The sequence below is a fragment of the Cetorhinus maximus genome, chromosome 15 (genome assembly GCF_964194155.1).
Source record: "Cetorhinus maximus chromosome 15, sCetMax3.hap1.1, whole genome shotgun sequence".
Lineage (NCBI taxonomy): Eukaryota > Metazoa > Chordata > Chondrichthyes > Lamniformes > Cetorhinidae > Cetorhinus > Cetorhinus maximus.
The window spans coordinates 29624480-29641624 of NC_135893.1; the positions used below are offsets into that span (position 1 = coordinate 29624480).

General features: G+C 42.7%; 2 long non-coding RNA genes across 2 annotated transcripts in view; one reads left to right on the forward strand and one right to left on the reverse strand.

Annotated features, from left to right (window-relative positions):
• The window catches only part of LOC144691200 (uncharacterized), a 38054-nt gene extending 34560 nt beyond the window's left edge, over positions 1 to 3494 (reverse strand). The window contains exon 1 of the long non-coding RNA XR_013579056.1: positions 3082 to 3494. This is a non-coding gene — a long non-coding RNA (uncharacterized LOC144691200). The remainder of the gene's footprint in view (positions 1 to 3081) is intronic.
• LOC144691199 (uncharacterized) overlaps positions 1 to 17145 on the forward strand; it is a 108217-nt gene that overhangs the window by 17246 nt on the left and 73826 nt on the right. The window lies entirely within an intron of this gene.

Below are 17145 nucleotides of genomic sequence, written 5' to 3' on the forward strand. Positions count from 1 at the left end.
CGGGCCAATTAAGGCCCACCCAGCGTGACATCTGCCAGGAAGCGCTAGGCACTTCCTGTGCGGGCGGGGGGGCATTCCCCAAATGTGAGAGTGCGCTCTTTCGCGCATGTGCAAGAAAGAGCGCACGTCTCTCTGAGGCTAAGTGGTGCCTCAGGGAGATCACTGGAAGGTTTTCAAAGTTTTAAAAATAGAAAAATAAAAAAATCATTAACATGGGACATGTTAATAAAGTGCACAAAAACTTTAATAAACTTTTTTAAAACCGACATGAAACCTCATCCCACCGTTGGATGAGATTTCATGTTTTTTCTATCGACCGCCGGGGCTCCTGGCCTGCCCGCCAACCTTAAGGTTCGACGGGTAAGTCCTTTAATTGTTTTAATTATCCTGTCAATGGCCTCAATTAGCCACTGACAGGTCGGCGGGCGGACAGCTGATCGGGCTGTGCCCCCGCCTTCCTGAAGATTTAAATGGGGCGGGATGACATTGGGAGTTTCCCCGACATCATCCTGCTTCATTTTCACGTCGGCGAGCGGGACCCGCCCCCTTCTCGCCGACGGAAAAATTCAGCCCAATGTTAGAAGCAGTTCAAAGAAGGTTCACTTAGCTGATTACTGGGATGAGGGGATTTCCTTATGAAGAAAGGTTGGGCCTGTATCCATTGGAGTTTAGAAGAATGAGAGGTGATTTTATTGAAACATATAAGATCCTGAGCGGAATCGACAGGGTGGGTGCTGAGAGGATGTTTCCCCTTGTGAGTCAGACTAGAACTGGGAGACACATTTTAAAAATAAGGCGTCTCCCATTTAAGAGGGAGATGAGGAGAATTTTTTTTTCTCTCAGAGGGTCGTTGGTCTGTGGAATTCTCTTCCCCCGAAAGCAGAGGAAGAAGGGTCATTGAATATTTTTAAGGCTGAGGTAGAGAGATTCTTGCCTGACAAGGAACTCAAACAGGATTGCGGGTAGGCAGGAAAGTGGAATTGAGACCACAATCAGATCAGCCATGATCTTATCAAATGGTGGAGTAGGCTTGAGGGGCCAAATGGCCTACTCCTGCTCCTAATTCATATGTCCGTATGTATGTTCGGATTTTTTTGTCACAGTGCATAGGCAAGGAAAATCATCTCGGGTCCCTCTCTTGTTTGTTATTCAGGAGTCATTGATGGAAAGTTAAGGAGTGGACATCAGATGGGAACAGGATTGGTTAGTCTGTGAAGCCCAGATGAGCAAGTAGTCAGCTGATAATCACAGTCCACACTTGATAGGAGGAACAACTTTGGCTATGTGTTGGAATCCTGAAGGAAAGCACATTTAAGCAAGAACCAACATCTTACTAACAGCATTGAGGTAGCTCCTTCACCACTTAGAGTGCAGAGGTCCAAGTAGAAGGCCCAAGACCACCTTTTAAAGGACAACTAGAGTTGGCCTATTAATGGCAGCTTTGCCAGCATGTCCTTATCCCAAGAATGAATACTTTAAACTAAACAAGCAGGGAGAAAACAGAGGGGAACAGGTACGCATTGATTTTCAACCTATATTTCTTTCAAACCTATATTTTATTGACACTAAAAGAAAGAAAGACTTGCATACATATACAACATTAGGACTTAATAAAACACTTTACAGTCAATTAAGTCCTGGCACTGTTGTGATGTAGGAAATGCAACAGTCAACTGCATGCGGCTCCCACATACAGCAATGTGACAAAGGCCAGACAATTTGTTTTAGTGATGTTGATTGAGGGATAACATTGACTGGACGTCAGGGAGAACTCTACAGTTCTTCTTCAGTGCCAACATGGCATTTTTTCTACATCTACCTGAGAGAACAGATGGGGACCATTTTAAATTTCATCTCACTGCCCTCATTACTGCATTGGAGTATCAGCATGGATATTTGTGTTCAAGACTCTGAAGGGAGATTTGAACCCACAGCCAAGAGTGCTATCAACCAAGCCACAGCTAACATTATAATAACAAGCTGCCACTGCATTGAAACAAAAAGAGATTTGCATACATCTGGCACTTTCCAATCACAGAAATGTCTCCATGTACTTCACATACAATGAATTATGTACATGCACAATGTCTGATGTTAGGTCTTCAGACACAGAGGCCAATTTGCACACAGCAAGATCCCACAGGTGCGAGAAATTGCCAGTGTGTCTGTTCCTGATGATGTCGTTTGAAAAGGAATTGTGCAATCAAGTTCTTTGGGAGGCATGTGGGTGGAAGTTTGAAATGATAATCGTTTAACTCAAAAGAAAAAGCATTATGAACTGAGCCAAGCTAATGCTTTGGTGTTGCAGCCTCACCTCCTACTTTATTTCATTATTTTCAGGATCTCAAACTGCACTCCTCCCTCAGTCCTTAATTTCTCTTACAACTTAGAGGGTTTTAAAGCCCAAGTTTGACATAAATTAACTGTTACTTCTTAAGTCACTTATTGCCCACACTTTGAACCCCGACCACAACCTGAACTACTGACCTTGGCTCTTCACCCAAGGTCCTCAATAAAAAGGGAATATTTATATACACGGCTCTATGATGACAGTCAAGGTCTTGCAACTCTGTATTCTCTGAGGTGCATAATTTAATCTCTTTCCTCAACGCATTTTTAAAAGGAGTTCTCGGGGAAAAAAAACTTTAAACAGTGTCTGGAAGAATCAATAACTGACTGCACTAATAACCTTCCAGACAGGATTTTTCAATGCAGCCTGCGTGTAGCAATTAAAGTCATCCTAAAATACATTTCTGTTTCCCTACTTGACTTTAATTACTCCACACAGAATAAAAAGGCTGAACCAGAAGAAAATAACAGATGGGAAATGGTTACTGAAGCCAATGCACTATTTCCATATTATTAATTTTCCAGATTACGTTAATTCTATATATGCACCCGCTATGAACACCTTGGGGGTTACCTTTGATCAGAAACTGAACTGGACCAGCCATATAAATACTGTGGCTACAAGAGCAAATCAGAGGCTAGGAATCCTGCAGCGAGTAATTCACCTTCTGACTCCCCAAAGCCTGTCCACCATCTACAAGGCACAAGTCAGGAGTGTGATGGAATACTCACCACTTGCCTGGATGAGTGCAGCTCCAACAACAGTTAAGAAGGTTGACACCATCCAGGACAAAGCAGCCCGCTTGATTGGCAACCCTTCCACAAACATTCACTCCCTCCACCACTGATGAACAGTGACAACAGTGTGTACCATCTACAAGATGCACTGCAGAAACTCACCAAGGCTCCTTAGCAGCATTTCTGGTACAATTAGCCACAGCTAACACTGTAATAACAAGCTGCCACTGTATTGAAACAAAAAGAGATTTGCATACATCTGGCACTTTCCAATCACAGAAATGTCTCAATGTACTTCACGTACGATGAATTATGTACACAATGACTGATGGCATGTCATCAAACACAGAGGAACAACAATTTGCACACAGCAAGATCCCACAGATGAGAGAAATTGCCAGCGTGTCTGTTCCTGATGATGTCGTTTGAAAAAGGAATTGAGAAATCAAGTTCTTTGGGAGGCATGTGGGTGGAAGTTTGAAATGATAATTGTTTAACTCAGAAGGAAAAAACATTATGAACTGAGCCAACCTCTGAACCCATGACCACTACCATTTAGAAGAACAAGTGTAATGACTTGACGACCAGACAGGTTTCAACTAGAAACAGATAACTTTACCACAGTGAGCTTTTCAAATGCTACATGCTTGAACCAGGTCCTCGACAAGAAGCCCCACCTGCCGCATTACTCACGCTTAGGGCTTTTTGGCCGGAGCCTCCAAGAACAATCATGTGACCCCATTAGGCAGTAGGAAAGGCTATACATTCAATTACTACATTTCCTCCCCCTTTAGCTCTTTTACAGTTTCTATTTATAGAGAACATTTAAATATCCAAAAACATATACATATATATATTCTACTCGGGTGATTAAACTTTAAGTCTCTGAGGTGGTTTCCTTATTTGGTTAGAGTGGAGAAGCTCTACCACTTGAGGTTCTTCCACTGAATCGACATGATCAGGAACTGCAGCACCAGAAAAATCACTAGAAAGTGGCAGTTCAAGATTTGGCAGCTCTACAGAGACATCGGGCATGTCTATTCTAGGTCGATCTGTCACCTCTGGGATTAATGGTTCAACATTAGTCACAGGCGGAATAGCTGGTTGTTGGAGTGTCTCTCTATTCCTAAGATGATCCACATGTTTTTGAACAATTTGGACTTCTACTTCCACCTGGAAGGACATGGTACCAGTTTCTGAGACAACTGTACCAGAAACCACAAAAAGGTCCACTTCCAGAATTCTGCACGAAAACTGTATGTCCTACAGTAAATCTTCGAGCTTTGCTATGAATATCGTGATTCAATTTTTGATTACTTTGATTCTTCTCTACCTTCTCATCTAAGTTTGGAAACACCAGACTTAACCTTGTACGTAGGTGGCATTTCATCAATAATTCTGACAGCATTGAACCCATAGTTGAATGAAAGAGGCATTGTATGATAATTGAGAGGAAAGTCGAGTTTCTAGCGTACCTTCGGATAACCTTTTAATTCCAGATTTAAAAGTTTGCACAGCTCTCTCAGCTAAACCATTTGATGAGGGATGATATGATGCTGTTTTAATATGTTTGATTCCATTTAAACTCATGAATCTCTGAAACTCTGTATTGGTAAAGACTGTACCATTATCCAAAATGATGACTTCCAGGAGGCCATGTATACTGACACATTGATGCAGCTTCTCAATTTATTACACTCGATATCAGTGATCTGACTTCACACACATCCATCCATTTAGAATGTGCAACTACGATCAATAAAAACATGGTACCAAAGAATGGTCCTGCATAATCAATACGTAGTCTAACCCAGGGTTGACCAGCCAACTCCCACTGATGCAGTGGAGCTGAAACAGGCAACTTCTGTTGTTGCTGACAATGGATACAGTGCTTGACATTGCTTTCAATGTTACCGTCAATGCCTGGCTACCAGACATAGCTTTGCACAAGCATTTTCATCTTCGAAATGCCTGGACATGCACTGTGAAGCTCTGTCAAGAGTGGTTCTCTTCCTTGCGAAGGGACGATGATTTTTGATCCCCACAACAAGATTCCATCTTGACAACCTAACTCTCTTTTATAGGCATGAAATGGTCTCATCTCAGACACTGGTGAATTCGACCACCCTTGCCAACAAAGTCTCTGACTTTCAACAAAATTGGATCTCTGGTCATCCAATTTCTAATTTGCTTCAGACGCACAGGTGAAGAATCCAAGAAATTCAGTACAAGCACAACTTCTTGTGGCACTGGAGCATGTACAATGCTATCTGGTAATGGGAGACAACTGAGTGCATCTGCATTTGCAATATGCAAGCCAGGATGGTGCATAAAGGTGTACTCATATGCAGATAATATCAAAGCCCAGTGATGAATTCTTGCTGATGCTATTAGTGGAATGGCTTTATCCTCACTGAATAAACCCATTAATGGTTTATGGTCTGACACAATGGTGAAATGTTGCCCATGCAGGTACTAGTAGAATTTCTTCACTCCAAATATCACTGATAAATCTCCATTTTCCAGTTGGGAATAACCCTTTTGGCTGCGGAGAGGGTTCTGGAGACATAACCAATTAGCTTCTCTGATCCATCTTCCATTCTATGTGATAACACAGCTCCCACACAATAAGGAGATGTATCACATGTTAATACCAATTCTTTTGATGGGTCGTAGTGTACCAGTAAACATAATGAATGTAATAGCTTCTTAACTTTCACAAAGGCTTCTTCGTGTTGTGAATTCCACAACCAACGATGATTCTTTTTTAGTAACAGGCGTAATGGTGCTAACACTGTTGACAAGTTTGGTAAGAGACGGCTATAATAGTTGATCATGCCCAGAAAAGATGAGTTAAATTACACTGGACTGAGAGGGCACATCTTTGATCAACCTAACCTTCCCTTCTACTGGATACAAACCCATGGCATCCACCCTGTGGCCCAGGTAAGTAACTGCTGGTGCTTGGAATGCACATTTCTCTTTCTTTCATCGTACATCGGCTTCCAAAAATCTTCTTAGAACCTCTTTCAGGTTGGCCAAGTGTTCAGTCTCGGTTGATCCTGTGATCAGAACATCATCTAGGTATAGTATCACTTGGGGAGGTCCTGCAAAAGACTCTCCATTGTCCTTTGGAAAATTACACATGCAGACGATAAAGGGTAAGCAAGTATACTGATAAAGACCCTTGTGTGTGTTGATGGTTGCATAGCTTCTAGATGTGCTATCCAGCTCTAACTGTTGGTATGCATGTCTCATGCCCAGTTTTGTATAGGATTTGCCACCAGCTAACTTTGCATATAAGTCGTCTATCCTCAGGATAGGATATTTATCTAGTTTGGCTGCTTGTTCACGGCCAATATATAGTCCCCACAAATACATATAGTTTGGTCAGGTTTTACACCACTGTGACAATGGGCGCTGCCCATTCCAAGAATTGGACAGGATGAATGATGCCCAGTTTTTCTGCCCGGCAGAGTTCTGCATCCACCTTCTCCTTTAAGGCATAAGGCACAGCTCCAGCCTTAAAGAAATGGGGTGTCACCTGAGAATCCACATATATTTTTCGTTGCAAGCATTTTAACTTCCCTAATTCATCACGAAATACACTGTCATATTTCCTTTACAGTTCAGGAACTCCTCCTGTTCTCAAGTGAAAAATTTCAGACCAGTTGAGCTTGATTTTTTGTAACCAGTCTCGGCCCAGAAGACTAGGACCTTCACCTGTCACTATGATCACTGGAAGCTGGGCTCTTTGTTGCCTATAGGACATAGGTACTGTGACGATGCCCTTTACCTGTATGGATTCTCCAGTGTATGTCTTCAATTGAGCCATTGTTCGCTCTAGATTCAGTGGTTGGGTGTGTTTATTTAGGTATTTAAATGTGTGCTCCCCCAACACTGTGGTGGAGGCTCCTATATCTATCTCCATTACTAGTGGCTTCCCATTCACTTGGATGGTGACAGTAATAGGTTTGGTTTTTACCATTGTGAAGTTGTACAGAGAATAGGTGTTGATATTGGCAGCTTTAGGTTCTGTTAAATCTATTATTTAATTCAATCATTTTGGTCTGCAGTCTTATGGGCTGTTTCAATTTCACCCTGCATTGCTTTATAATGTGACCTTTCTTATGGCAGTAATGGCATTCTGTCTCCTTGAATCTGCAGGTGTCCAGTACGTGGTCACCCCACATCTATAACAGATTAACCTCAGAGTCGCTGCTGAAATGTTTCTACAAGGCCTTTTCATTTTTCTAATAGCAGATATTGCCTCTTGCTTCGCTGCTGTATCTCTGGTTTCCGCACCACACCCTACATGAAGAACAGTGGCATGTTGTACGTGTTTTAAAGCCTGCGAGTCTCTCACAGCACTTTCCATGGCTAGTGCTATTTCCATTGCGCACTTCAAATCGATGTTGACTTCTGCGAGTAAACAGCACGGAATGGCACCGTCGTGAACTCCAGAAACTAATTGGTCCCACAACATATCATTGAGTGTGTTTCCGAAGTTGCAGCGCTCAGTCAACTGCTTCAACTTCACTATACAGGTTGTAATGGACTCTCCCAGGGCCCTTACTCTGGAATTAAACTTAAACCTCTACACTATTATGGATGGCTTCAGCTGGTCCACTAATTCATTAATCGGCTGGTTCAAGAAGTCCACTAATTCATTAAAGGACTTAGAATTGGGCGCGTTCGGGGCTGTCAGGCTGCAGACGAGATTGCATGTCTTGCTACCACATACACTCAAAAGGATTGCTTTCTGCTTCTGCCCCGTGGTAATTTCATTCGCTCTGAAATAAAATCCAAGGCGCCCGACATACTGGCTCCAGTCTTCCGTAGTCACATCATAAGGCTCAATTCAGCTTTAGAGTGGCATGACTGGTGAGTATTCTTTTCCCTTTTCTTAAGATTTGATGTACTCATGTTCACAAAGCGAGGTGCAGCGTCGGAGCTATTTTACTCTCATCACCAAATATGATGACTGGACAAACTGGATAGGTTTCAACTAGAAGCAGATAACTGTATTACAGCGAGCTTTTCAGATGCTACATGCTTGAACCAGTTCCTCGACAAGAAGCCCCGCAACAACCCCCCACACCAGATTACCCGTGCTTTGGGCTCATTGGTCGGAGCCTCCAAGAACAATCACATGACCTGATAGGCAGTGTGGAAGGCTATACCTTCAATTACCACAAGGGCAGCAGATGCATGGGACCACCACCACCCGGAAGATCCCCTCCAAGCCACTCACCATCCTGACCTTCACTGTCGCTGGGTCAAAATCCTAGAACTCTCTCCCTAAGCACACTGTGGGTATACCTACACCACATGGACTGCAGCGGTTCAAGAAGGCAGCTCACCACTGCCTTCTCAAGGCAATTAGGGATAGACAATAAATGCTGGCCTAGCCAGCGATGCCCACATCCCGCAAAAATTAATTTTAAAAATTAGAATGCGAGGTAAGGGGCAAGGCCTATAATATAGGGTGCACTGTGGTTGGAAAGGGTAGAATTGCTGCTATGATTTGTTGACAGGGTGTCCGGGGGCCAACCCTAAACGTTGTCTGACCCCACCACTGCTAGAATTGCTCCCACTTATTAGCAAAACAAATGAGAGGATGCACATTTAAAATAATCACAAAAACAAAATGAGGGAATGTTAGAAAAACTATATACACAGAGGGTGGTTGGAATGTGAAACTCCCTGTCACAAAAAAAGCAGGGGCCATAAATTCTTCTAAAAAGATGCTTGAAAAGAGGACTATGAAGGGTAAGAATATTAGGAACAGGATTAGACTATGGGACTTGTGAAGAAGACGAGTGCAGACCTGATGGGCCAAATGGCCACTTCCTGTGCTGTCATATTTTATGGTTTTAAGAGAAGATGCACATTAAGAAATGGTAATCTGGTGACACCAAGCTTGGGGTTTAAAATCCTAAAGATTTTAGGAGGAATAAAGGAAGATTGAGGGAGGTGAGGACTTAATTGAGGTCCTGGGAAGGAGTCACTTAGAATAGGGGATGTCGTGATCTTTGACAGAGTGCGAGTAGTCTTCTGAGTTTGCATTAGTGGTGGGGAATTTTCAATTTTGGGGTGACCACCTGCACCAATGTATTCTCACAAGAAAGAACCCCTGTGTGGATCCAGGGAGCAGGGTGAGGAGCAGGATTGCATGTTTACAGCTCAGGAGGAAAGTACACACAGGAAATGCTTACTTTCTCAAATTGTTCTCACCTCCTCGTTTCAGTTGCTGTGTTAGCTGTTCTCCACATTGACGCAACTGTCTCTTGGGTTTACATGAGCCCTGTTTCGAAACACGTTGAAAGAAATGTTATATGAAGTTAAGACAGGCCATTCGAAGCACTATCCTGTAGGTAAGAGTAATTGGTTTCTGTTTTTCAAATTAGCTATATCCGTTTTGAAAGCCTAAGAATTTATGTGTCTGTTTACTGAACATGTACGTCCGGGCAATCTCTGTAATATCATTAACTGTTTTGAATTAAAGTTACTTTTGGAGCCCTTGAGTTTTCAGCCAGTCTTTTCATTATACCTACAGGTATTGCAACTCCTACACATATAGCTGTGAAAGAGATTGAGTTGATTAATATATGTGTTGTAACAAACCATAATTAGTGTTGGATTGACCTTCAAGCATTCTTTCAAAGAAAATAATCAAATTCTGGTTTATGAAATAGTTGGGTTATAAAAATTATATTAAAATGCCTTATGAAATATTACAACTTGCTAGGCAAGAAAGCTAGTTTGCCGATCCTGGTAATCACATGATACAGCAGTATTGGAGTTGTCGACTAATCATAGCATTTATTCTGTATCGATTAGTTTGTAACAGACCTGGACATGAAGCAAGGAAAGCCCCCAGTGGTGGAAAGGTTTGGGAATCAGAGGTCAGCTCAAGCATTCTGCACTGGCCATGTGTCGTATTTTGAATTACTGCTTTCTGTATTCATGAATATTACTTTCTAAAAGTAATCTATCTAATTTGCATTTTTTGAATCAATGCTATCAGCAATACACATACACAGAGATCAGAAATGAGAAGTTGAATCCAAACAAAAGTTAAAAAAGATATACAAATCAGTCTTTGGCTTGTCCGTGAAGCGTAGATGGCGAAACGTTGTGGCCATTAACTTGTTGATGCTGGTAGAGCTGACTTTGGCAGTTTAGTAGTTGGTTTGGAAACACTTGGTTCTGCAGATTGGCTGAAGTAGCTGTCCTATTTCCTTTTTGATGTTCCATAGAGTGTTCCATAGAGTGACCACTTGCTCATTGAAATAATATTTCTGCATTAATGTTGAGCCCGATTCTGCTGTTAATGTGGAGGGTGCCCAAGCAAGACACATGACATCTGAAATAAGTAGAGAACATGAAAGAGACAATGAGAAACTGAAAGAGAAATGTCAGCTACATGCTGAAAGGACTCAGTGGAAGGTTGTTCAAATGGAAACCCTCAACCCTTGTTTGCAGCTCTCCCCTTTCATATTTTTCATGTTCTTTCAATTCTGGCCTCCTTAGCATCCCCCACTGGTTTGCTACATCATCGATGATGCATTCAGTTGCTGAGTGCCTAAGCTCTGGAATCCCCTCCCAAACTCTCCACCTCTCTCTCCTTTAAGATTCTTCTTAAAACCTATCTCTTGATAAAGCTTTTCGTCACCTGTCCTAATGTCTCATATGTGGCTGTGTCAAACTTTGTTTGATAATTGCTCCCAGAGTGCCTTGGGATGTTTTACTATACAAAAGGCATTATAAACAACAATAACTTGCATTTATATAGTGCCTTTGACATTGTAAAATGTCCCAAAGCACTTCACAGGAGTGTTAGCAAACAAACTTTGGCACTCAGCCACATAAGGAAATATTAGGGCAGATGACCAAAAGATCAGTCAAATAGGTAGGTTTTAAGGAGTGTCTTAAAGGAGAAAAGAGAGGTGGAGAGGTTTAGGGAGAAAATTTCAGAGCTCATGGTCCAGGCAGCTGAAGGTACGGCTGCCAATAGTGGAGCAATTAAAATCAGGAATGCACAAGAGGCCAGAATTGGAGGATGTTACAGAGATAGGAAGGGATGAGGCCATGGATTGATCTGAAACCAAAGATGAGAATTTTAAAATCAAGGTGTTGTTTAACCAGAGGCCAATGTAAAATTACCACCGGTCCCTGGGTGAGGTCCCCCAATTTGTTAACTTCCCGAACAAGACCCCAATTTTGTTATGCTCCCAGGTGAGGAGGAATAAGCTGGCTCCACTTCTTTATTCAACCACTTTGGTTGGTCACAGCAAGGTTAATTTAAAAGGGATCTCTTACCCTGCGGATACCTTTTCCAGTCCAAATGTATTTCTGTTTTAGAAGGAGCCAATTTAACCAGGCTATTTGAGTCAAAGAAAAAGTAAGTTTATTAGGTACTAAAATCCCGAGAAAAATAATAAAAATGCAACACACATACACACAGTTCAGAAATGAGAAGTTGAATCCAAATAAAAGTTAAAAAAGATAAAAAAATCAGTCTTTGGCTTGTCTGTGAGGCGTAGATGGTGAAGCGTTGTGGCCGTTAATTTGGGTGACTCTGGTAGAGCTGACTTTGGCAATTTAGTAGTTGGTTTGGACACACTTAGTTCTGCAGGTTGGCTGAAGTAGCTATCCTATTTCCTTTTTGATTGTGGCTTTGCTGACTTGCCTCCAGCAACAGAGAGAGAGAGCCTTTTGCCTGCAAGCTACAGGGGTGTCTAGCTGATCTTCTTCTGCTGTGACTGTCACAGCACATGAACACACTAGCACACTGGAACAATAGCACACAGATCAGGCCTACAGCTAGCTTTTTAACCCATTTCCTTGTGTATTCCTGGAAGGGAAAAAAACAAAAATGCCTTTCGCCCAGAGTCCGTTTTCATTCAACTCAGCCCATTTCCACATTCTGAGATAGAAATCAACAGGAGATGGCTTTGGATGTCTGCTGAGATGTGGCAATCAGTCTCCATTGTCTCCACAACCACAGGAGATTAAATCTCAATCTTTTGCATTTCATCTCTTCCTTTCAAGTGTCTCTGTCTGAAGTATGCCGTGACACCTTTTTAGGTTCAACATTCCAAGTTCTCTTGGGACTGGTCAGTCAAGTATAATCCACGTTGGAATTTTCCAGAATGTGGTGACTTTACATTCTCAGCCATCTTTTGCTTAGTGTCTTTGCTTGTATGTCTTCTTAAAAAACACATGTCTTCCTTAAAAAGTTCAATACACTTGCAAGTAATTCAGGGCTGTAATCCACTGTCGTAACAGTAAGTTATTGAGAACAGGGCATGGGTGAACAGGACTTGGTGCGAGTTAGGAAATAGGAAGCAGCATTTTGATGGAAGATAGAAGGCTGGGCAGGAAAACATTGGAATAGTCAAGTTTAGAGGTAACAAAGGCTTGGATGAAGCTTTTAGCAACAAGTGAACTGAGGCACAGGCAGAGTCACGCAATACAACAGTGGTGGAAATAGGCAGTCTTAGAGATGGTGCCGACACGTGGTTGGAAGTTCATCTCAGGGTCAAATAAGATAACAAGGTTCAGAGTGTTCTTCTAGATTGGCTAAGTTTTTCATAACCACGGGAAAAATTTTCCCCTGTTGGGGGGGAAGCGCAGGAGTGGGCGTGGACGGGCGCACCTCCGATCGGCGCCCCCAATTGGGGGCGTGACGCCATTTTACGCCGATGGGCCAATTAAGGCCCGCCCAGCGTGGCATCCGCCAGGAAGTGCTATGCGCTCCTTATGTGGGCGGGCAGGATTCCCTCAGCCGGGAGTGCACTCTTTCGCACATGCGCACGAAAGAGCGCACAGATCAGCTCCAATTTAAAACTTTTAATAAACATGTTTAAAAATCTTCCCTGCCATGTCCCCTCATGTGACACTGTCACATTAGTTGGGACATGTCCATAAGTTTTATTAAAGCCTTTCTTAAAAATTTAAATACCCTCATGAAACCTCATCCCGCCCGTGGATGAGGTTTCATGCTTTTTCCGAAGTCTGCCTGGGCTCCCAGCCTGCCCACCAACTTTAAGGTTGGACGGGCAGGTCCATTAATGACCTTAATTAGTTTTTCAATGGCCTCAATAGGCTGTTGTCTGGTCGGCAGGCGCGCAGCTGACTCGGCTGCGCCCCCGCCGACCTGAAAATGGAAATGACGCGGGGTGACGTTGGGAGTTCCACCCGAGGTCATCCCGCATCATTTTACGCTTTGGCGAGTGGGCCCCGCCCCTGAAAGATCCTGCCCCATGTTTATATATTGGAATTCTAGACTTAGTTTCCTCATTCTAAATCTTGTTCTGTCCACACAAGGAAGAACATTTTTGTACTAACTTTCATTCTGCTTGTTAAATTATAAAACAACTGTGGTTCAAGACTATGTTTCTTCAAGAAATAACTGTACATCCTGTCCCCAGCACATTGTGTTTGCATTTAACCTTGGATTCTTTAGCTGCATTGTGACTTGCATTACTAGAAGTGATGTATTGCTCCCTGCTTGCCCTTGTGTGTTAACCATCTGGCCTACTATACTAGGGGATGATGGTGCCAACATTGCTCTGTCAGTGCAATTACTTAAATAACTCAGTGGGTACTATTTCTGAAAGGGTGTGCTCATTTGAGCAGTGATACCAGAGAGATCCGTGGCAGAGAAACAGAACTAGCAAGGGGGAGCCATGTTTGAAGAATCCATTTTTTTCTTATCTTTATAGGAATGTCATTGGCAAACATTTGACACACAACTTACACATTATACTGCAGTGTCTAAATTCATATGAGGGGATTTTGGCACACACGAGGGCTACTCAGCATCTTCTGAGCTTGCTTGGCAAAAAAATGTCAGATCTCCACTGGAGGCCAGGAGGTGGATCAGCGTAACTATGACCTGGCAGTGATTTCATGACCCTGATTTCAGGAAATACTTGAAAGGTTCAGGGAAAGTCTCAGTTTCACAGCCCTGAAGGAGCTTTTCTTGCAGTAGGCGTAAACAGCACATCCTTGTACTTAGAGCAAACAACTTCAATAAATTGTTTTTCATTGCAGTCCAGATGGTTAGACCTCACCAGAGGATGAATATGTTTCATATTGGGAAGAGCACGTGATGGGGAGAGGATTTCAAAGGTGAAAAATATTCCATGGGAATTCTAAATGTTTCTGCAGATTTGCATAACTACGGGGTCTGTGGAGTTAAAAGTCTGTGAGGCACTATCTCAGCGGTTATCCAGGGATCATGTCCTTCAGTAGCCTCTACTGGTAACCCTGCCAATGCTTGGAGGTCAATAGGGTAGAACTTCATTATCATGGAACAGATGCTGCTTAGGCACATTTTCAGTATCTGTTTGGCTGGGCCTATGATCATTGGAGTTTCAAGGAATGAGAGGTGATCTTACTGGGGCTTGACAGGCTGGAGGCTGAGAATGTTTCCCCCTGTGGGGGAACCTAGAAATAGGGGGCACAGTTTCAAAGTAAGGGGTCTCCCATTTAGAACCTTAGAACCATAGAAAAGTTACAGCACAGAAGGAGGCCATTCGGCCCATCTTGTCCATGCCAGCCCGAGGACACCCAGGAGCCCTTTCTAATCCCACCTTCCTGCACCCGGCCCATAGCCCTGCAGCTTACAGCACTTAAGGTGCAGATCCAGGTACTTTTTAAAAGAGTTTAGAGTTTCTGCCTCTACCATCAACTTGGGCAACGAATTCCAGACACCTACTACCCTCTGCGTAAAACATTTCTTCCTCATGCCCCCCCTACACCTTCTGCCACTTATCTTGAATCTATGTCCCCTGGTTCTAGAATTCTCCACCAAGGGAAACAATTTTATCCTGTCCACTCTATCTATTCCCCTCATAATTTTGTACACCTCAATCAAGTCACCTCTCAGCCTTCTTTGTTCTAAGGAAAATAACCCCAACCTATCCAATCTCTCCTCGTAGCTACACTTTTCTAACCCTGGCAACATTCTTGTAAACCTCCTCTGCACTCTCTCCAGAGCTATTACGTCCTTCCTGTAATGTGGTGACCAGAACTGCACACAATACTCCAGTTGTGGCCTCATCAGTGTTTTATACAATTCCAACATTATATCCTTACTTTTATATTCTATACCTCTGCCAATGAAGGAGAGCATTCCATATGCCTTCTTTACAACCTTGTCTACTTGAACTACTGCCTTCAAGAACCTGTGTACTTGTACGCCAAGATCTCTCACTTCATCTACCCCTCTTAGTATATTCCCATTTATTGTGTAATCCTTGTAATTGTTTAACCTCCCTAAATGTATGACATCACACTTCTCTATGTTAAAATCCATCTGCCACTTTACCGCCCACTCCACCAACCCAACTATATCGTTTTGGAGGTTATGGCTATCCTCTACACTATCCACTACTCGGCCAATCTTTGTGCCATCTGCAAATTTCCCAATCGTGCCCCCCACGTTCACGTCCCAACCGTTAATATATAACACAAACAGCAAGGGTCCCAACACTGAGCCCTGTGGAACACCGCTTGAGGCAACTTTCTATTCGCAAGGGCATCCATCGACCATTACCCTTTGTTTCCTGTTACAAATCCAACCTTTTATCCCGTTTGCCACATTACGCTGAATCTCATGAGCTTTTACTTTCCTTACCAATCTGCCATGTGGGACCTTGTCAAATGCCTTGCTAAAATCCATGTATACAACATCCACTGCACTATCTTCATCAATCCTTTTTGTCACTTCCTCAAAGAATTCAATCAAATTTGTGAGGCAAGACCTTCCTTTAACAAATCCATGCTGACCATCCCTGACTAGTCCATGCCTTTCCACATGATAGTTAATCCTATCTCTCAGGATTGATTCTACTAATTTGCTCACCACCGATGTAAGACTAACAGGACTATAATTGTTTGGCATTTCCTTTGATCTCTTTTTAAACAATGGAACTACATTTGCATTTCTCCAGTCCTCCGGTACCTCCCCTGTATCTAGTGAAGATTGGAAAACCATCCTCAGAGCATCTGCTATCTCCTCCCTGACTTCCTTCAGCAGCCTCGGAAACAATCCATCTGGCCCTGGTGACTTATCAACTTTCAAGGATTTCAACCCTTCGAGTACTTCCTCTCTCTTTATGACTATCCGGTCCAATATCTCGCAGCGCTCCTCCTGGACTACTATATCTACATCCTGCCTTTCCTTTGTAAACACAGAGACAAAATATTCATTCAAAACCCTTCCCACAGCCTCTGTATCTACACACAAGTTTCCATCTTCATCTCTGATAGGTCCCACTTTTTCCTTAACTAACCTTTTAACATGAATGTATTGGTAAAACATCTTTGGGTTATCTTTAACTTTACTTGCTAATCTTTTTTCATGCCCTCTCTTTGATTTCCTTATTTCCTTTTTTACTTCGTCCCTGCACTTCCTATATTTGTCCAGGCTATCTGCAGTGCTTAGTTCATTGTGCCTATCGTACGCTTTCTTTTTCTGTTTGATCTTCCCCTGTATTCCTCTAGACGACCAGAGGGGTCTAGATTTGGCAGTACCACTCCTATTTTTGTAGGGGACATGTCTACTTTGTACAATCAGGATCTCGCTTTTTAGTGCTCCCCACTGGTTTTCCATTGTTTTATCCTCCAGCAGTGCTGTCCAGTCCACCTCAGCCAAGTCCCTTCTCATTTCTGCAAAATTTGCCTTCCCCCAGTTCAAGACTTTTACTCCTGCCTTATCTCTGCCCTTTTCCATGGTAATGCTAAATCTAACAGAATTGTGATCACTGTCCCCGATATGGTCGCCAATTGTCACTTCAACCCACTTCCCCTTTTTCGTTCCCCAAGACTAGGTTTAGAATTGTATCTCCTCTTGTTGGGTTTGTCACTAATTGGTTGAAAAAATTTTCCTGGACACATTGCATGAATTTTTCTCCCTCAGTGCCCCTTAGATTGTTTGAATCCCAGTTGATACTAGGATAGTTGAAGTCTCCTACTATTATTGCCCTCTTGTTCTTACAAGCAGAAATTTGCCTACATATTTGTTCTTCTATCTCCCTGTCA